At 43.5% G+C, this 21,710-nt stretch overlaps 1 long non-coding RNA gene across 1 annotated transcript; it reads right to left on the reverse strand.

Moving 5' to 3' along the window:
* Positions 1 to 1,520: 1,520 nt before the first annotated feature.
* LOC143836996 (uncharacterized) lies at positions 1,521 to 12,617 on the reverse strand. Its single transcript, XR_013230882.1, has 3 exons — positions 12,394 to 12,617; positions 5,667 to 5,681; positions 1,521 to 1,532 (listed from the first exon to the last, which is right to left on the reverse strand). It is a non-coding gene; the product is annotated as an uncharacterized LOC143836996 (long non-coding RNA).
* Positions 12,618 to 21,710: the final 9,093 nt, after the last annotated feature.

Below are 21,710 nucleotides of genomic sequence, written 5' to 3' on the forward strand. Positions count from 1 at the left end.
TCCTTGAAGTGACACCCTCTAGAGTTTTCATGGCAGACTCAATACGGGGTGGTTTGCCAGTGCCTTCCCCAGTCATTGCCGTTTTATCCCCCACCAAGCTGGGTACTCATTTTACCGACCTCGGAAGGATGGAAGGCTGAGTCAACCTTGAGCCAGCTGCTGGGATCGAACTCCCAGCCTCATGGTCAGAGCTTCAGACAGCATGTTGGCTTCCTTAATTCCCTGCACCACAAGTGGCTCTTTAGAGGACATTATAGGTCATAACAAATATATATATATATACACGATATGTAATACTCACAGTTGCATGCTAAATGGGGGGGAAAAAGAAAGAAAGATAGTCAGATATTATTTCATGACTTGCACGAATGGATAGAGAGAATGCTCATTAAATTTTCCATTGATACTAAATGGGGAAGGTTCAGGCTATGCATTAATGCCACAATACAGATGCATTTTTTTTAGTTTAAAAATTAACACTTCTGCATTGCCATGGAGAAACACCACCATTCCCCCCCCCTTTTGAAGGTTGGTGGTATTTTGGACTATTTATATCTGGGTGGTTTTGCGAGATACTGGAAATGGTGACTGGACCCCAAACAGTACTTGTGACCTATTATGCACAGCAGCAGCTACGCCAGGCTGCCGCCATTCTGTTGTGGTAGGACAAGAAGCCCTGCTGTTCTCTGCATGTGCACGGAGGAGGGGCTCCCCCAGCATATGTGGGCCGCCCTACTGCTCTCCCACCATGGTGGGGGTGAGGAGACGACTCTGTCAGTTCCGCAGAGCCACGGAGCTGGCAGGGGCAAGAGAAATCCCTGCAGGAACTCCATAGGTCGGGGGAAGATCCAGGCCCAAAAGCTTGGCTCCTCTGATTACGTGCTAGGCTAGCCTGACCTAGCCCTCACCAGCGCCCACAGCAGCCCTGGGAATGCAGAAGACTCCACATTCCCTTAAAGCGGGTGGGCCTTCTGGGGGCCTGGGCCAAACTAGGGCTCAGTGGCGGCTAGGATGGCAGCAACTTTGGGCATAATTGAGGATTTTTCCTGAAGCCCTGTTGCCGCCATCTTGGGCATTCTGCCCCATGCATAATTGTTCTGGGTGTTAACAGTGGGTTTAAAAACAAAGCACACAAACACCTGGATGATCAGGAAAAGGCTGCTTGATCATGTGCCCTCTCTTCCCCCCTCCTCTTCCCCCACCTCCAGAAAACACAAACAGGACTCTGCTTTGCCTGCCTGATCCCAAAAAGACTGTGGACAGTTTAAAAACGATTTTACTTCATCCTGAGGCAAATCTGGGCAAAACTGGAGTCAGCCCCTGAACAGTTTCAGGATGCAGACAACGCCACATGGAAGGGCCTCTAAAACCTGCCAGCAACCAGAGGCTATCAAGGGGCAGATTCCTTCTGCAGAAATGGTCTGATAGTCTATTTCTGCCCAGAATTAAACTAGTCCTCTGCCCCTTTACAGAGCACACTGCAGATCATAACAAAAATATACAGGATTTGCAATACTTACAACAAGAGCGCCCTTGATGAAAAAAGAAATACAAAAATAAAATCAGATAAAGTTTCATGAGTTGGATGAAGAAACAGAGGGGTTACTCAATAAACTTGCAGAAGATACTTAGTCATTAAGGGTTGTAAATGCAGCAGAAGACATAATCAAGATTCAGAATTATATTAAAAGGCGAAAGATTTATGCGATCTGAAGAGAAACCAGAGTAGATCACCCCTAGAGTGCTGGGTAAAATGAAGCCAAATGAAGATAGCAGATGCTGGAGGTGTAAAAAAACAGGAGGGTCGTATTATCATATGTGGTGGAGGTGTGAAGTTGTTCAAAAATTCTTGGTGAATGTGTACCAGGTGATGCAAAAAATGATGAAATATATGTTTCCTATGAATGCTAAATATATGCTGCTATGTTTCTTCCCTCCCAACCTACCGAAGCAGCTACAAAAAATATTATTTTATGCAACAGCTGCTGCAAGACTAATTGTGGCAAACAGATGGAGACAACCATCTCTACCAGGATCAGATGGACAGACAAACTGAATACATTGATATCAACAGTGAAACTGATGAGCATTTTAAATGAAGAATCATCAGAAGAATTTCAGCAACACTGGTAATGTCTACTAAAGTGTTAAGATTCATAAAGAATAATGTGGTGTAACTTAAAGCAAGACTGTAAAGAGAAAAAATCATGAACCTCCCCTCTACCTTCCGCCATCCATATTTGATATCCCTGTGTCCTCTACTTTCTTTTGTATAAAAAATAAAACAAATATAAATATATATTTAAAAAAGAAGGAACCTAGCCTGTAGTAATGAAAAATGTATGTGTGAAGAGATCTCCCTAATCAGATAAATGCTTGGGAGGCATGTTATTACCACAAAACATTAAATGAATTTTGCTTCATTTGACCTCCAGAACACTCTAAGTATGACGGTGGAAGTGCCTTGCAGAGCAATCCTAAATAAAGTAACACTTTCCTAAGCCATTGACTTCAATGGACTTGGAAGGGTATAAATCTGATTAGGATTTCACTATGAATCTTTCATGGGATGGTGTTTTATATTGTATAACCCTTGGTATTTTTTTTTTTTACCTCAGAATAATTCTCATTTGACTGAGTTGTATTCTAGGTAAAATATTCAAAACACTTTTGTAGATTCTCATTTATCTCTGCTTATCATATAATTTAGACAGCATGTAATCTATCACTAAGATATTTTAAATTGTAAGTTAAATTATCATTGATATATAATAAATGTTCCTATGCTTAGCTTTCTCATTCAAAAAAAAAAGATTCAGAATTATATTTTACAGGTTGGAAAACCGGGCTAAAATGAAGACAACAAATTTCAATTTACAGTTTTTTAGTCATGCTTTGTCATAGGATTGAATGGGGGGCAGTTCAAAGAATGATCTCTTAGAGCAGTGGTCCCCAACCTTTATGAGGCTGGGGACCAGCAGGGCATCGGGCTGCGCCCGCGGGGACCACGGCCGCACGGGCCACGCCCGCGGATCAGGCCACACCCGCGAGCCACGCCCGCGGATCGGGACGCACCCGCGGGCCGCGACCACGGATCGGGCCGCACCCGCGGGCCGCGACCACGGATTGGGCCGCACCCGCGGGCACAGCCCGCACGGGCGCGGCCTGGCCCTGATTCCCTCTCCCCGCCCTCCTGCAGTAAGAAGCTTCCCGGGCCGCAAGCTTGCGGCCTGGGAAGTTTTTTACTGCGGGGGGGGGCGGGGAGACGGAGCCGCGGCCCGGCGCCATGGCCTTGGTGGCCCGGCACCGGGCCGCAGCCCGCAGGTTGGGGACCACTGTCTTAGAGCTCAGATTTTACTGTCTGGATCCCTAACCTCCCCTAACCTCAGACATGTCTTCTGTTACTTACCCCTATTGTTATTCTGTGAGCAAGGCTTTGGATAAAAGAGCTTCAGGCTTAAAGTGGTGGAAAGTATCATAAAGGACCCATATCAAAAGATCAGGAGGGGTGAGGAATAACGTGACATATATTAGTGCAGGAAAAACTAGTTCAGGGAGGGAGGGAGGGAGATTACTGTATATTTTGACTGAACCTGCATATACTAAATTCAAGCCTATCACAAAGAACTCCTGCATTTCTGGAGAGAACCATTGGTTTCGGATTCATTGACAAATTTGATTATGTAGAATTCTGGCTGAGTTGTACTTGAAGATCTCATTCTTGAAAAAAAAAGTCTTAGTCAAGTATTTATTTACGGTCATAGACCAGCCAGTAAAAAACATAAAATTACAAATATAGAATCAATTATAAATGGGTGAAAACTAGAAAATAAGAACAATTGTATATGGATCCAGTATAAAAGCACTAGGGAACAGGGTTGGTCCAGCTCTGCCTTATTTTTATAGCTACCCAAGCAAATCTAGCAATAATTTTTGTTAGATCTTTATTTGTGTCTGAAAGTAGTAGCTTAAGACGCTGTTTCCTCAAACCTCTGGAGCATTCTGCGAGCAATGGGGCCAGTGAATTTGTACGGAGGTGACTTGCTTTCTGCTTTTAAAACTAGTATGTCATGTCAAGTTTTCAGAAATGGCCACCAACACAGCAGATGTTAGCCTAGTTTCTCATTGCAGCTCTGGAAGGCCAAAGAGGAATAGGGATGTAGAAAGCTACTGATCCACCAGCTTAAACTTGGTATTTCCTAGCAACTGAAAACAAGTAGACAGTTGCAATTGTGCCCTTTTAGGATTGTGTAAGGAAAGGAGATGAAGAAATGAAGAAGTAGAGGAGTCTTTGCCTTCACACGTAGGGCATCCTTTAACCAGGGAACCAATACTGAATGTTGTCTTGCTCCATTTCCTCCTATCTTAGTCCCTTAACTTACTGCACTATGTAATATACAACAGATCAAATACCCGACTATAGCCAATTATGCATGGACAGGGAAGGGCGGGCTGGTGCCTGCATGCTAGTGGGGCTGTTTCCACTTGCACATGACACCGGTGCCGTCCAGGCCCCCTCCCAGCCTTGGCCTGCATTAGGGCCTCTGGTAGCACACGGCAAGGGAATGTGGATTCTTCCACGTTCCATGTTTTGCCACAGTGGCCAGCAGAGGCCCGGCCGGGGCAGGCCCGTGCATAAGGGAAGAGGAACCAGCAGTGGCCTGGCACACCCAGCCACGAGCATAATCTGACTTTGTGATGTACAACAGATCAAATATCAAAACTTGTTACTCCCTGTTAGCTTGTATCCCAGGCCTTTTCAGACCTCTCCTTCCCAGGTCTTCTTTTGGATTCATAAATGAATAAGTTTTGGTGGAACCATAGTTTAAGTATGAAAGGGTTACAAAAATAGAGACCATAGACAAACTCTATGATGGCATCTGATACAGACAATTTACATGATTTTCAATACTATCAGGGGTCAGGTTAACCAATATTAAAACACAGTACATTTTGTTCCCCTTTGTCATTTGATTAAATTCCAGTCAGGAGTGACCTAACCAAGAATAATCAAATCTGCAGGAAGAAAAGATTTCCACCAATAATATTTAGTATTTGCATTAATTTTTCACATTCCGTTTCTTTATTATTATTATTATTATTATTATTATTATTATTATTATTATTATTATTATTATTATTATTATTATTAGATTTATAGCCCGCCACTCCCTTGCGGCTCGTGGCGGGTAACAATAACTGCCTTTACAAGGCAGTTAAAAGTTAGGAAAGTGTATTGAAGAGGTTTCATTCCTTGAGGAGCATATTCAGAAGTAGGGTAGAAAAATTCTCTTCTTCCTGAGTAATATCAGGGCTCTTCAGCCTCACTTCCCACAGAGGTTGTCTGTTGTGGGGACAGGAAAGGGAAGGCGACTGTAAGCCACTTTGAGACTCCTTTGGATAGAGAAAAGTGGCATATAAGAACCAATTCTCTTCTTCTTCAGTAATATCTCCCTTCCTCCCAGACCTGTGTCCTCCCCAGACATCCCCCTCACATCTCCAGAAACTTTTCATTTCAGACTTATCAACCCAAGGCAGGATAGAAAGGATCCCAATAAAGAAATAACATTTAAAAACGATGAAATAATAAAATTTTGTTTTTCAAAATTAGACAAGAACATTCTTGGTAAACAATATAGGCAAAATGCATGATTTGTCATACTCACCTTTCCAGAGGTGCTCTGCAATATTACAAAAGAAAGATATTGTGTCATATTTTTGGCAGTCTCCTATATCTCTTTATACTTTCATGCGCTAGGAATAAGCACTTGCTCTTTTCATCAGAATGCATCCAAGTGGCATCATTCGGAACCAAGAAGCCAGTGACTTGGGGTCATTGTAAGGAGACCGAACCCCAGGGCTTTTCTTGTGGCAGTACTCATTGACAGGAAGTAACAGCATGTTTTGATGGCCCCTCCAAATCATGACAGGGGTGTTGGTAGAAATCTAGTGCAACCATATATATGACTGGCAACACTGTTATGCCTCCTTAGGTCAGCAGTTCTCAACCTGGAAGTTGCGACCCCTAGGGGAGTCAATCCTTTTCCAGTACTGCCACCGCCTTCCTAATGGCATGAGGGTTGTGCGCTCTGGCACACTCCAGATGCTTTGGTGATCGTGGAAGCTTGAGGCAGCCAACATTGCGGCATGGAGGAGAGGAGTGGCACTGGCACAGCCAGCCAGTGTCCACACGCAGGCACAGAGCTCTGCACCTGTGTATGGGTGCTAGCTAGCATGCCGATGCCACCCCTCCACACCACGCCACGATGCTGGCTGCCTTGAGCTTCCATGATGACCAAAGTATATGGATCACCAGCATGCTGGAATGCACAACCCTATGACCCTCTTTGGGTTGCCGAGGCCACTGCCTCACCACTGCTGCCACCACCCTTGGCAACCCAAAGGGGGTCACGCCATGAGGTAGGTTGAGAACCACTGCCTTAGGTGGTAGAACAGGAAATCTCTAAATAGGTAAAAGTCCCTTTCATATGGGCTACTTTACCCACTTTGGGTCCCAAAGGCTAATTGAATTTTTTTTAAGTTCTCGCACATTTTAAGGAGAAAACACTGCCCTCCCATTGTCAATATAGCTTTCGTTTCACTTGTCCCTTTCCTGCTTTGATTCGGTTGTTGTGTTTTGGCCTTGAGCTGCATGGAAACTTAAAAAAAAGTTTACCTTCATAAGCCTAAATAGATTTAAAGAACCCAAGCAGAAGTGATCAAAGACAGACAGGAGCGCCCTGTGCAAATGTTTCTGTGCAGTGGCATAAACCAGCACATGGTTAGCACTTCTACCATTTCACATTGACTTGCCTAGGGGGCAGTTCCTGGTTCCAAGAAGACACGTACATCCAAATTATTTGTTGGCATATAACAGGCCTCAGTTTTATTAACCAAAACACATGGGAGGTGTGAGCATGGCAGGGGACATGGAGCTTCCAAGTAGCCATTTGGCTACTGGTGTGCCCTACTTAAGCATCTTCCATGGATCCCAGATGGGAACATGGGTCTCCCCTGCTATTGTAGCCCCTAACCAGGGAAGTATCCCTTGAAATGCCAGAGGGAGTGCAAACCACTTCTGGACCCATCCCTGAGCCACCCAAGCCTGCAAGTCCCCTTGCCTTCCCATCCAGATCAGCACCCTCTCACAGGTTACCGCCTCTTTAAGGAGGCCCCTTTGCTGGGGAGTCGGCCATGCAAGACGGACTCCCCTCCAAACCAGCTCCAGCCCCTGACAACCCGCCACCCCACAAGCTGTGACGCATCAAGCATATACAAAATCAACCATTCACAAACCCCTTGCAGCCATTTCCCACTGTCAACTTCTATCCCTTAAATGGAACAGAAGGAACACAAGTCCTTTGTTGGTTGTCAGAGTAGTATGGGCTTCCAAATAAGACGTCATGTCTCTCAAGGGCACTTGAGAGACATGACGTCTAATTTGGTAGCCCATACATAAACCTTTTTTGGCTGGAGAGTAAAGCCTTCCTATGACCTGTTTTTGGCTCTGACAACCAACAAAGGACTTGTCTTCCTTCTTCTACACCAATTATAACCCACTTCCTATTATAAGAAATTTTGGTCAGCTCTTTGCTCCCTGGCAGAAGCTGTTGCAAAACAGGCAGAGCTGTTGGGTCCTGTTGGGAGTATCCACAAAGTGGGAGTTACTTGTATGACACATTATCATTCCGTTTGTATAAAGAAAATAGAAGATTAATTGTGTACCTTTTGCTAATTGCAAGATTATCTGTATACCTATTATATTTGTATAATTAATTTGATATTTGATATTGCATTGTGGTGAGTTTATTCATTTCTTGTTGAATTTGCCACAAGGTCCCCTGTTCTTTTTGTTAAACTTCTATTCCTTGGCCTACTGAGTTGGATGGTGGGTACGCAGGCTGCTTTACATGGCGCAAGAGGCCGAGCAGAGCATGCAGCTCCTCATAAAGGAAACGGGCTGCTCCATCCCCCTCCCAAATGGTCGGGCACATGCTGTGCTTTGCACATGTTTCCAGTCGTCCCTTTCTGCACTCCTTCTCCCCCCCCCCCCCGCACCCTTGCCACATCAATGGCAGTCCCCAGTAAGTCCAGGCTGCTCTTTCTCTGAAGGATCTCTGAGGAGTCCTTTAGTGCAGTGGTCCCCAACCCGCGGGCCGTGGCCCGGTGCCGGGCCGCAAAGGCCATGGCGCCAGGCCGTGGCTCCCTCTCCCCGCCCCCCCCGCAGTAAAAAACTTTCCAGGCCACAAACTTGCGGCCTGGGAAGCTTCTTACTGTGGGAGGGGGGAGAGAGAATCAGGGCCGCACATGCACATCACACATGCGCGCCGGGCCACACATGCGCACATCCGCTATGCGGGACCAAAATCGCGCATGCGTGGCACTTTCGTGCATGCGTGCATGTGCAAAAGTGCTGTGCATGCGCGATTACGGTCACGCATAGTGCATGTGCGCATGAGCGGCCACCGCACGAGCGCGATACGCAGCCACAGCCGCGCATGCAGGGCATGTGTGGGTGGGCAGTTGCCCTGCCAGTCCCCAGCCTCAAAAACATTGGGGACCACTGCTTTAGTGCCTAAACATATTTACCTGGCATTCTCCATAAAATACATGTTAGCCAGTTATTATTCCTTTCACAGCCTTGTTATTCTAGCATATGGAAGTGATGGGCGTATTTTAGCCCGCCCATGGAAACTTAAGGATCCAATTGGCTTCCGGAATGCTCTGTTGGACCCGATGCCTCCTGGCGACTCACTAGTGGCCATGGTGGAGGACTGGTAGTCCCGCCTGACAGCTGCTATAGATGAAATCGCTCCTAAACGTCCACTCTGCCCTCAACTAAAATGGGCCCCCTGGTACACGGGGGAGCTCCATGAGAGGAAAAGGGAGGTGAGACGACTAGAGCGAGTGTGGGGGAAGACTCATGACGAAGCTACAAGAACATCTTATCGCACGCTTATGAGGGCATATGAGATGGCGGTGAAAGTGGCAAAACGAGGATTTTTTTGCCACAGAAATCGCGTCCGCAAGCTCTCGCCCGGCCCAATTATTTAGGGTAGTTAGGTCACTCACAGCCCTTGAGGGGCACCAAAATGTTAGTCAATTGGAACTTGGCTGTGAGGCATTAGTGAGCTATTTTGTGGATAAAGTCTTGTTGCTCCGCCGTGACCTTCCAGCCACAATTAATACAGTTAATAAACTGGAGATCCGCTGGCTGCTTTTGGTAGTGAGGTTTGATGGCTTTAGGCGGCTCTCTTCTTCTGAAGTGGCCAAGTTGCTGGGGTCGGGCAGGATCACCACCTGTCCCCTTGATCCCTGCCCCTCTTGGCTTCTCAAAGGAGGGGGCCAGGAGATAAGAGGCCAACTCAGGGACATCATCAACCTCTCCCTGGAGTCCAGGGAGTTCCTGAGTGGCTCAAAGAGGTGGTGGTTTGCCCTCTCCTGGCTTCCGTCCTGGCCATGGGGTGGAGACGACATTGTTTGCCCTATTGGATGATCTCCGTCACCAGCTGGATAGAGGCAGGTCAGCCGTATTGGTTCTTTTGGACCTATCGGCGGCCTTTGACATTGTGGATCATGACTTGCTGGTCCACTACCTGGCCGGCATGGGGAAAGGGGGCACAGCCTTGCGCTGGATACACTCCTTTCTCCAGAACCGGACCCAGAGAATAGCAGTGGGGGAGGAGTTCTCAAACCCTTATAGACTCTCTTGTGGGGTCCCACAGGGCGCGGTTTTCTCCCCTACATTGTTTAACATCTTCATGCGCCCTCTGGCACAGCCTGGTGTGGAGCTATGGACTGGGTTACCATCAGTACGCTGATGACACCCAGCTCTATCTCCTTATGGATGGCTGCGCGGACTCCCCCCTGGAACCATTTGCCAGAAGTTTGGAAGCAGTGTCTGAATGGTTCGAGCAGAGTCGCCTGAAACTCAACCCCTCCAAGACGGAGGTCCTGTGGCTGGGAAGTAGGGGGCAGGATAAGGAAACGTGCTTATCCACCTTGGCAGGAGTGCAACTTACCATTGTGCCCCAAGCCAGGAATTTGGGGGTGCATTGATGCCTCCCTGACTATGGAGGCACAGGTCAAAAGAGTAGCGGGACAGGCATTTTTCCATCTTTACCAGGCCCGGCTACTAGCTCCCTACCTGTCCCCCAAACACTTATCCACAGTGATCCATGCAACGGTCACCTCCAGAATAGATCACTGTAACTCGCTCTAGGCGAGTCTACCCTTGTCCTTAATCCAGAAACTTCAGCTAATGCAGAATGCAGCTCCTAGGGTCCTCCTAGGAGGGCCCACATCCAGGCTGTGCTGAGACAGCTGCACTGGTTGCCCATTGCTGTCCGGATTCAGTTCAAGGTGTTGGTTTTAACCTTCAAGGTTATACGCGGGTTGGGCCCCACATACCTGCAGGACCGGCTACTGTCCTATGTTCCCCACAGGGCCTTACGCTGCACGAGGGAAAACCTATTGGTCATTACCAGGGAAGTGCACCTGCACCAGGGAAGTGCACCTAGCCTCGACCAGGGCCAGGGCCTTTTCGGTCCTGGCCCCTACCTGGTGGAATGACTCCCAGGTGAGCTGCAGGCCCTGCGGGATTTGACATCTTTCCGCAGGACTTGCAAAATGGAGCTCTTCCACTGGGTTTATGGTTGAGGCTGGGACCAGCGGAGGAGATCGGCTGCCCTTCCCCTGGCAAAGGGAGGTTGTGGGCATATGGACATCACACCGCCCCATGCTCTCAATGCCTCTAGTTGGGATGGGGAAGTAGGTTGGGAGATTATCCGCCATGTTATGGGTTTTAAAGTCTTTTAATGCAGGGGTAGTCAACCTGTGGTCCTCCAGATGTCTATGGACTACAGTTCCCATGAGCCCCTGCCATGAGCCCCTCCTACCCCACTCCAACAACATCTTCCATCTGGTCAACAGTTAGCTACTGGCCGGTTAAAAATGGTCAGCCAAGAAGAAGTACATTCACAGTTAATTTATGGATGGACACCAAAAAGGGTTTTCAAGGTCACTGACAAAGACTTTGCAATTGCCTAATTCTGCAGAGGGATCCCAGAATTCCTTGGGGGGGATCTCCTATCCAAGCACTAATCAGGGCCAGCTCCTCTTTCTGAGATGTGGTTAGATCAAACTATCCTGGGCCATCCAGGAGGTATTCTGCATGGAGCCAAATAAAACAGTTGAAAAAACAACCCATTTATATCTATTATAATCCAATTGTTGTTCTGCATTGAATATAGTCTGTTGAAAAACTACGTTGCAATGCTCTCTGCATGAAACAATTTATACCCCTGCCCCCTGTAGTTTTGCCAAGTTTGCTTTGTTCTCTAATGCAGTCACTAATCTGCATAACCAAAAGAGCTTCTCTGCATGACTTATAGGGCGTCTCAGGCAGGCAGGAGAGAAATGAATCAGTGAAAAGCATCTTTTAGAAACAACGCTTAAAAGACACTTAAAGAACCGAAGTTATGGCAGTTCACCATACAGAGCAAAATCAGTTTTGCTGACTCTTCGGTGCAGAGATCAGAAAACCAAGGAAATATTTAGTGAGTTTTCATCATCTTATCCATCATGCAGAAGAGGTCCAGGTCAGGACATGCAATCTTAATCCAGTCCAAACCTATTGAATTCAGTGGGTTTAGAACATAGTAGGTTTGCAAAGGACATGGAAGGATCTAATTCTGCTTAGAATGCCACTGAAAACTGCTGAGCCTTCATTATGGGCTGAGGGCCCAAACTAGTCAACATTACCACTTAAAAAAAAAAAAAGAGTTGTGATTGGGGTTCCCTGTAGGCAGCCACTCTGCAGCTGCGTGGAATCAGAAGGAGCCCTTGGAATTCTGCTGGGAGTCCTTGGAACTCCCAGGAGCCCTGCAAGGAAACATGCAAGGAAACTCAGACCCCTCATGCCAAAAAAGAGATGTCTGTTTGGGACCTCATGTGATAATACACAATCAGACTTGCCATTAATCATAATAAAAGGCCCATTGTGATACATTCCATACAGAGTATTTTCCAACTCAGACTCCCCATCTTTCCCCCGACTCATTCCTGGATACCATGACCTTCTACTGACCAGCTCACCAGCTACAGAGATGAAGCAGCTAGGTAAAGAATTTGTCCAAATAAATGGAGGTTTGTCCTTGTCTACCAGCTGGTTTCACAACATAGCTATCGTTTAAATGTGTATAAATCTTTATTTTTTATTTCCTGCCCTCCCTAAATGCTCAGGATGGGAGGCAACGTGGAATAACATCAATAAAATATAAAATCACGTAATATACACAATGAAACATTTTATGATCCCATTTCATTTTCATAGCATCCTTCATAGCCCCCCCCCCCCCTAAAAAAAGAAGACAGCCTTATCGCTTCACTTACATATGGGCAAAGGAGAAAGACGAAAAGAAGGATAACCAGAACACTCTGCTTCATCTTGGCTTCTCTCTGAGATCGGTCAAGTCTGAAGTGAGCTGTTTGAATACTGGGTACCCTCAGATGCTCTATTTATACCATGCATCTTGTCCTGAAATCTCCAGCCTGGTTGGTCAAGACATGCTGCCTCCATTGTCAAGGAGATCAGTTGTTGTTGCCAAAAAGCAGAGTTCATGTGACCATTATTACATGTACCTAAATGGCATGAATCAAATGGTGCCAAAGAGTAAACTGTTTTGTTTTCCCCTAAACTAGGAGTTATAGAGTCTTTCCCAGGTAAGTGTAATGAGGCATGGACCAACGCACCTGGGAGGAAAAACAAGTCCTGTCATGCTACAATGACTTCATAGAAGCCAAAATTTGTTTTTGAGAGAAACATTCTCCAGCATGGCCTTCATTTAGACAGTGTCTGTGAGTATTACATATCGTGTATATATATATTTTTGTTATGACCTATAATGTCCTCTAAAGAGCCACTTGTGGTCCAGGGTGGTAAGGAAGCCAACATGCTGTCTGAAGCTCTGACCCTGAGGCTGGGAGTTCGATCCCAGCTGCTGGCTCAAGGTTGACTCAGCCTTCCATACTTCCGAGGTCGGTAAAATGAGTGCCCAGTTTGCTGGGGGGTAAATGGTAATGACTGGGGAAGGCACTGGCAAACCACCCCGTATTGAGTCGCTAGAGGGCATCACCCCAAGGGTCAGACATGACCCAGTGCTTGCACAGGTGATACCTTTACCTTTACCTTTAGGGGTGTGTTTGTGTGTGCGTTTGTTCCTTTGGCCTAATAGCTGAGCTGGCTGGAGGAAGTCAGAGAAAGAAAAACAACCAACCTGTTCTCCCTTGATCCTGACTCCCGAACCCTCTCTTTCCCTGTCCCTCCATAGTCCTGGGCCTGGTCTGCACACTAAAGATAATGCACTTTCAATGCACTTTCGAAGTAGATTTTCCTGTTCTGCACAGGAAAATCCAGTTGCGAAAGCACATTGAAAGTGCATTATCCTGTGCGTGCAGACTAGGCCCAGGAAGATTCATCTTTATTCCCCCCTCACTCATGACAGAGCTGCCCTTTCCTCAGAGAGACTGGCTTCCAATTGCCACCAACTGCCTCAGAGATTGAAAAAGAAAACACATCCCATGACTGGGGAACAGAACCTATTGAAAGGAATAGCAGCCTTTACGAAAGAACCCCCGCAGGTGTGGCATAACTCACAAACAGATTGAAAACAGGGAGATCCGCTCCTCCCCTCTTTTCTCTTTGTCCTCTCACTCACACCACATGACCTTCGATGGAGACACAGGTGTCTGCAGGTCTCTCCAATAGAGACAAGGCTCCTCATACTCCCCCACTCAGGATGTCAGATTAGCTGGCCATTTGTTATAGGGAAAGTACTCTTTAGATGTTTTTATTTGTTTGTTTGCTTGTTTATTTATTTGACTTGTATCCTTCCACTTTCCGTGGACACATTGAGGGTTGCATGAAAACAAATTAAAAACCCAGTAAAATCAATCCTAAATCCTCCAATACCGTAAATACCTGGAAAAACACATAAAACGGCAGCATAATCCCCTGTCCTTCCCAATCTACAGTCAACCATCACAGGTATAGGTTCGCAGAGCAGTGTAGCATTGGCCAGAGGAGTGGACCCATTTGTCCTGAATACCCAGCCTTATCCATAGACCCGATTATGCTTCCTCCTCATCTTTTGAGTGCAATCTGAATAATAAATATAAGTTTTTAGCAATATATTACTAGGGAGATTTCTTTACTGCACTCAGTTTCATGTAAACCTTCCCATATTACACACCATAAGGATAAACACTGTCCTTACACAGGCTTTCCAAAATCTGTTTTTATTTGTTTTATTGTTGCTGTTCTGCTTTATCCTTTTGGTATATGAAATGGTTAAAAAATATATCTTTCTCCCCATAACCCAAAACAGGTTTGCAGGGCTTGTATTATGGGGACCTACAAAGCAACCTCTTCTAATACCAGGAATACTGTGAAACAAAACATCCATGTCAGAAGATGGCCATGCTTCTGCTGACTGCTCCACTAGAGGGCAGTGTTTCCAGACCAAATTCCTGTATTCAGTTGAAAACATGTTGGATGATAAATAAATATTTTAATAGGTTGACGTTAATATTGTAGAGGCATTCTGTGATTCGAGAAGAAATCTGACAGGCTACTGAAAAACCTGTGAACTACTGACATCAGGCTGCCACTGTTTGACTATTGTTAATGTTGATGTGGAAAGATCAAAGGAAAAAATCAAGGTTAACGCTGAGTGACTAAATTACTGTTGATCATTAGTAATTATATTCCTTTGTTCCTTGTGACGCACATTTTTACACAGTTGAGTAGTCCCTCGAAAAACAATAAATGTTTATACATACTTAAAAATGCACATTTCCAAATCCAAAATTCATTCAATGATTAACACTCAAATTAGATGTTGCACACCCATTTTCAGGATAAGCTTCTACATAACATAAATCACTGGGGGTGCAAAGTGCAATCAAGTTGCAGCCAAATTATGGGAACCTCATAGGGTTTTCAGGGCAAGAGACTAACATAGGTGGTTTGCCATTAACTGTGTAGCTACCCTGGACCTCCTTGATGCTAACCAGAGTTGACCGTGCAACTTCTGGGCACTGAAGAGATTAGACCATCAAGGCCAGGGTATAACCCACATTCCCCAGTAAAATAATTGTTAAGCTTTTATTGAATTTACCATTTTGATACCATTCCATCAGGATTTCTGCAGAATAGACAATACACGGATGACATCCAGATCTTCCTCCTAATGGATGACTGCCCTGACTCTCCCCCAGAACCCTTAACCAGATATCTGGAAGCAGTGACAAATGGATCAAGCAGAATAATCTGAAGCTCAACCCTGCAAAGACGGAGGTCTTGTGGTTGAGTAGGAAGGGACCATGGGAGGAAGCCCGTCTGCCCACCCTGGATGGTATGCAGCTCTCAGCAATGCACCCCGCCAGGAACCTGGGTGTGATCCTGGATATTTTCCTTACAATGGAAGCCTAAGTCAAAAAGTAGTGTGGCTGGCATATTACCACCTCTGCCAAGCCAAGCTACTAGTGCCTTACCTGGACCCAGAGCACCTAGCCACAGTGATTCATACGATGGTCACCTCATTACTGGATTTTTGCAACTCACTCTACACAGGCCTACCCTTATCCTTGATATAGAAACTACAACTGGTGCAGAATGCTGTGGCCAGGATTCTCACTGAAACATCATGGATATCCCACATCTGGCCGGTACTTCAACAACGTGGCTGGCTCCCAGTTTAATTCCAGATTAAGCTTATGGTTTTGGTAATCACCTTTGAGGTCATACACAGTTTGGGCCCAGTGTGTCTGAGAGACTGCCTCCCTGCCTATACCCTCAAAAGAGCCATATACTCTGCCATCTCCCACTGGCTGCATATCCCTGGCCCCAGAGAAGTGTATCCGAGACATCACCTTCCTGCCTATATCCCCCTTCCAAAAGAGCCTTATGCTCCACCACCTCCAACTGGCTGAGGATCCCTAGCCCCAGAGAAGCATGTTAGACCTCAACAAGGGCCAGAGCCTTCCCAGTCCTGGCCCGCACCGGTTGGAAAAAGCTCCCTGAGGAAATCAGAGCCCTGCCTGAACTCCCACAGTTCCTCAGGGCCTGCAAAAGGGAACTCCTCCACCAGGCATTTGCTTGAGGCCGACCAACTTGGAACATCTGCTGGTCCCCCCTTAGACACCCTTCCATGACTGAACAATTTGATCTCCCCAGTGTTGTTGTTATTCATGTTGTGTTGTAATTGTTACTGTTAAATTGTGATGTTCTATTCAAAATCATATAATGTTGTAGATTGTTATAATATTCCACGAAAATTTATGCAGTGTTCCATGTAAACTGCCTAGAGCCGCAAAGAATGGGTAGTATAAAAATCCAAATAAATAAATAAACAAATAAACAAATAAACAAATAAACAAATAAACAAATAAACAAATAAACAAATAAACAAATAAATAAATAAATAAATAAATAAATAAAATACTGCACAAATATAAACAACTGAGGAATGCCTCATGGCAAAAGCCCATTTGGTCTGGTTTACATGTATTCTCTTTGGTCTCCTTCCTCCTCTTTTTCTTCACAAAGGTGTGAAATGGGATTAATATCCCTCAGACAAAAGCTTCAGTAGCATCCCATATTGTTGAGTTCTTAACATTTAGAATATTGTTGATTTGACAGAACTCTTGAAGATCTGCTTGCCATCCTTCTAAATTGGTCTTGTCATCCAAATATATGGTCATTCATCCTCCATCTTCTTTGTCCCAGTCTCTGATAATTGAATACTACTTCTAGAGGATTATGATCTGCAAATGTATTAGGTAGTATTTCCACATTAATCACCATAGGCATTATACTTCTTGATATCCAGCACTGATCAATTCTAGTATATTTATGCTTTTTTAAAATTCAGCTGATTTCAGTAAAGCCTTTGATAAGATTCCACATGATATTCTTCCTGACATGTTGGTAAAATGCGGTATGGATACTATTACTGGTAGGTGGATTGATCTGGTTGACAGATTGCACATAAAGGGTGCTTGTTAATGGTTCCTCATCCTCTTGGAGGAGTGACAAGTGGAGTGCCTCAAGGATCTGTCATGGACCCTGTGTTGTTCAATGTATTTATAAATGGTTTGGATGAAGGAATAGAGTGGTCCCTATTAAATCTGCAGATGATACTAAACTGGGAGGGGTAGCAAACACACCAGAAGACATAAACAGGATACAGAATGATCTTGACAAGCTGGAAAACTGGGCTCAAATGAATAAAATGAATTTCAATAGTGATTAATGTAAAGTTCTGCATTTAGGTAGGAAAAATCAAACGCATCATTATAGGATGGGAGAGGCCTGTCAGGGCAATAGTATGTGCAAAAATGATCTAGAGATCCTAGTAAACTATACACAACATGAGTCAGCAGTGTGACTTGGCAGCTAAAAAAGCAAATGGGATTTTGGGCTGTATCAAAAGTTGTATAGTGTCCAGATTGCACAAGATTATGGTACCTCTTTACTGTGCTCTGGTTAGAGCTTACTTAGAGTACAGTGTGCACTTTTGGGCCCCACAATTGAAGAAGGATGTAGACAAAATGGAGCATGTCCAGAGGAGGGCAATGAAAATGGTTAGGGGTGTGGAGACCAAGCTGTATGAGAAAAGGTTGAGGGAGCTTTGTCTGTTTAGCCTAGAGAGAACATGACTGATATGATAGCCATCTTTAAGTACTCGAAGGGCTGTCACATAGAGGATAGAGCACGATTGTTTTCTGTAGCCCCAGAGTGTCAAACCAGTTAGAGTGGTTCCTCAGTGGAACTGGTTTCCTCAGGAGGTGGTAGGTTCTCCTTAGTTGGACATTTTTAAGCAGAGGCTAGATAGTTATCTGACTGAAACGCTGATTTTATGAACTTAGGCAGATTGTGAGTGGGTGGGCAGGAAGGGATGTGTCAGTGTTTGTCTCATGTGGCCCTTCCTTGCATGCCCAGGATTGCCACTGTGGGATGTTCGGTGAATTTCCTTTAGGCCAGGCTGGATTCTGCAGATGCTAGCTAATTTACCTACCTTAAAAAAATTATTCTCAATTTTCCTTACCAATTACAATGTATTACTTTTTAGGGGTAGGTTAGGGGTAGTTTTTTTTTAAATTGACTTGCAGGGAGTTTATTGCGGGGTAATAATAGATACTCACATGTGCTTGAGGATTAATAACAGCCACAGATTTATTTAACATAACACCTTTAGGGTGTTGGCTTGGCAGGAGGTTTGTGGAAGGATGAGGTGACCAATTTTCCTCCCTCTCTTAAAGAGACCATAGTGTCCAAAAATGGCAATTTTAAAGAATCAAATTTTGCCGTGAACTTAATAATAGGATGTTGTTGATTACACCACTGCATAAATTGGTGTAATCAATTATTATTCCTCTATATAATGAAAATATCGTCTAAAAATCTGGTATAAAAATTATATCCTTAAAAAAAGGGTTATTATTCTCATTGTATAGCCAGCTATGTCCTAAATTCAACATTAATACGTTCGCTATAGAGGGCACCCCATCGATATGTCATGAGTTTGTAGGTCTAATACATCCTCAAATACAAAACTATTATGTTCCAAAACAATATCAAGTGGATAAAGTAAATAATGTGTAGGAAGGATGTTGAGTGAGCAACTATCTAATGCATTCTGAGCCAGTAATCTAGCTTCTTCAAGTGGAATATTCGTGTAAAGCGCTGTAACATCCATTTTTAATAATACTGCACCCTGTGGAGCTGTCAACCTGTCTAATAATGTAATAAAATGTGTAGTATCTTTAATTAAGGTGTCCGATTTAGGTAAGCCTTTCTGAATATGAAAATCCACAACCTTGGATAATGGTTAAAGAAAAGCCCCACATTGTTAAACGATAGGTCTACCAATAGGGAGATGTTCAGTTTTATGTATTTTTTGAATCATACACGACTGTGGTGTCCTAGGTAAAGGTAAAGGTATCCCCTGTGCAAGCACCGAGTCATGTCTGACCCTTGGGGTGACGCCCTCCAGCGTTTTCTTGGCAGACTCAATACGGGGTGGTTTGCCAGTGCCTTCCCCAGTCATGACCGTTTACCCCCCAGCAAGCTGGGTACTCATTTTACCGACCTCGGAAGGATGGAAGGCTGAGTCAACCTTGAGCCGGCTGCTGGGATCGAACTCCCAGCTCATGGGCAAAGGTTTCAGACAGCTGCCTTACCACTCTGCGCCACAAGAGGCTCTGTGGTGTCCTAAGGGAATCTATTTTCTAAATAATTTGCTTCATTCATATTTATGTAACCTAGTCCCAATCCCTCATGCACCACAATCCTTATCATTCTCATAGTGTTTTTATATAGCTATGATCTATTCTCTTGTAGTATTTAGTATCATTAAGTTATCTCATAGCTTCCAGCCTGTAATCATTCATATTCAAAATAATAATCCCACCCCCTTTATCTGCTAGTTTAATTATAATTTTTGGATCCATTTGTAATTCATTTAAACAAACAAATTGTTCTTGAGTCAAATTAGAGGGCACTTTATTTCTTTTGGTCTTTAACCTATACAGATCCTTCAACACAAGCCTTTTAAAGGTGGTAATTTCTGGAACATCATTAAGAGGTATAAAGGTGGACTTGGTTCTAATTGTTGAAGACTGGTTACTATTAGGAACTTGTCTAGTAAGTTTAAACAAATCAACTTCAGTACGAAAGGCATTATATTTGGCAACAGGTACAAAAGTTAATCTTTTATTCAAAACATCATTCTGCACTGGTGTCAAAACCTTATTAGATAAAGCAAACACTATGTTTTGCAATTTCTGTGTTGACCCCTCTGAAAATCCAGTTGATACCAGTCAGGTTGTCTTGAGTGCTTTTGCAGTCTCATTGCCCTTCTTGGCACTTGTGCCTCCTCACTCATTGAACTCATAGAGTCAGCCTCAGAACTGGAGAAAGTTTCTGGGTCCCAGGTGACATCTTTTGTTTAAATCTAGGGTGTTTTTGACATAGTCATGGGTACTGATAAAGCTGTTCTGACCAAGCAGTAATTTCAGGGCTCTCTCAGCCTCACCCACTTCATAGGGTGTCTGTTGTGGGGAGAGGAAAGGGAAGGTGACTGGAAGCCGCTTTGAGAATCCTTCGCGTAGAGAAAAGCGGCATATAAGAACCAACTCTTCTTTTTAAAGTTTGTTTTTGCCTCTAAAGACATTTTATCCTTCTTTTGCATATTAAATGCCAACATTTTAGATTTCTGATTATTTATTTTAAGCCCTGATACTAAGCTAAACTTCGGAAATGTTGTCAAAACTTTTGGGGAAGATGATATTGGATCTTCTAATAACATGATGATATTGGATCTTCTAATAACAGAATATAATCAGAAAAAGCCCTAATTTTAAATTCTTCTCCCTTAATTTTTATCTCCTTAACCTCATTATCATCCCTTATTTTGTTCATTAATATTTCCAAAACCAAAATAAATAATAATGGTGAAAGAGGGCATCCCTGACGTGTACCTTTTGGTAAATGACATATCTGTGAAAACTGTCCATTAATCTTAAAATTTGTTACTTGTTCCGAATATATCGCTCTTATACCTTTCATAAATTTCTCTCCTAATCCCATTTTTCTAAGCATTTCTGCATAAACTTCCAATTAACATTGTCAAACACCTTCTTATATCTAAGAAATTTAAGGCTGCTGGTTTATCTATATGTAAATTCAAATATTTTATCACATTTATCACAATTCTTATATTATCTTTAATTTGTCTTTTAGGAAGAAAACCTGATTGTTCTTTCTTAATATGGTCTTTTAAAACATTTTTCAACCTTTGTGCCAATATAATCATTATTTAACAAAGCAATAGGTCTGTAGCTTTTAACATCCAATACCTCCTGTTCCTCTTTGGGAATTAGAGTTATATATGACGGTTTCCATGAACCAGGGACTTCCATTCCTTCCAATATGTCATTCATAGTTATCTGCACAAGCAGTAGTAACTCATCTATACATGTTTTATAAAAAATATTTAAGATCCCGTCAGGTCCAGGAACTTTATTTAATTTACTTCTTCTTACACTCTCTCATTTACTGTAATAGGTCAATTTAAAAGTAATCTTTGATCATCTGTAATAGACATTACATTATGTTGACTTAAATAGCCTTCAATTATTTTTTCATCTATTTTCTGATCCCTATACAAATTTGAAAAAAAATTGTACAAAACTTTCTTGAATATTTTTCTTTCCTGTTAAAACTGCTTGTCCATCTTTTAGTTTTCTTCTTCTTTTTGCTTTTTCTTGTCTCAATTTATTAGTTAGCCATCTACTTTGTTTGTTAGCAAATTTGAAGTTATTTCTTTTAATACATTTCATTTTCCCCTCCATATCAGAAACCATTAACATAGAGAATTGCCATTGAAACTCTTTCTGATTTTGCCTTAACTCATCATTAAATGGATCTGCTTTAATTTCTTTTTCAATTGTTCTCAGTTCACCTAATAATTTATTCTCCTTTTCTTGCTGTTTTATTTTTAATCTTGCACTCAATTGTATAAAAATACCCCTCATAAATGCCTTAGCAGTGTCCAATACAATGTAGTTCTTAACTCCATTATTTAAATTAAATTTGAAAAATTCTTTTATTTGCTTTTTACATTGTTCTGCCATAACTTTGTTTT

Source organism: Paroedura picta, chromosome 5 (assembly GCF_049243985.1).
Source record: "Paroedura picta isolate Pp20150507F chromosome 5, Ppicta_v3.0, whole genome shotgun sequence".
NCBI lineage: Eukaryota > Metazoa > Chordata > Lepidosauria > Squamata > Gekkonidae > Paroedura > Paroedura picta.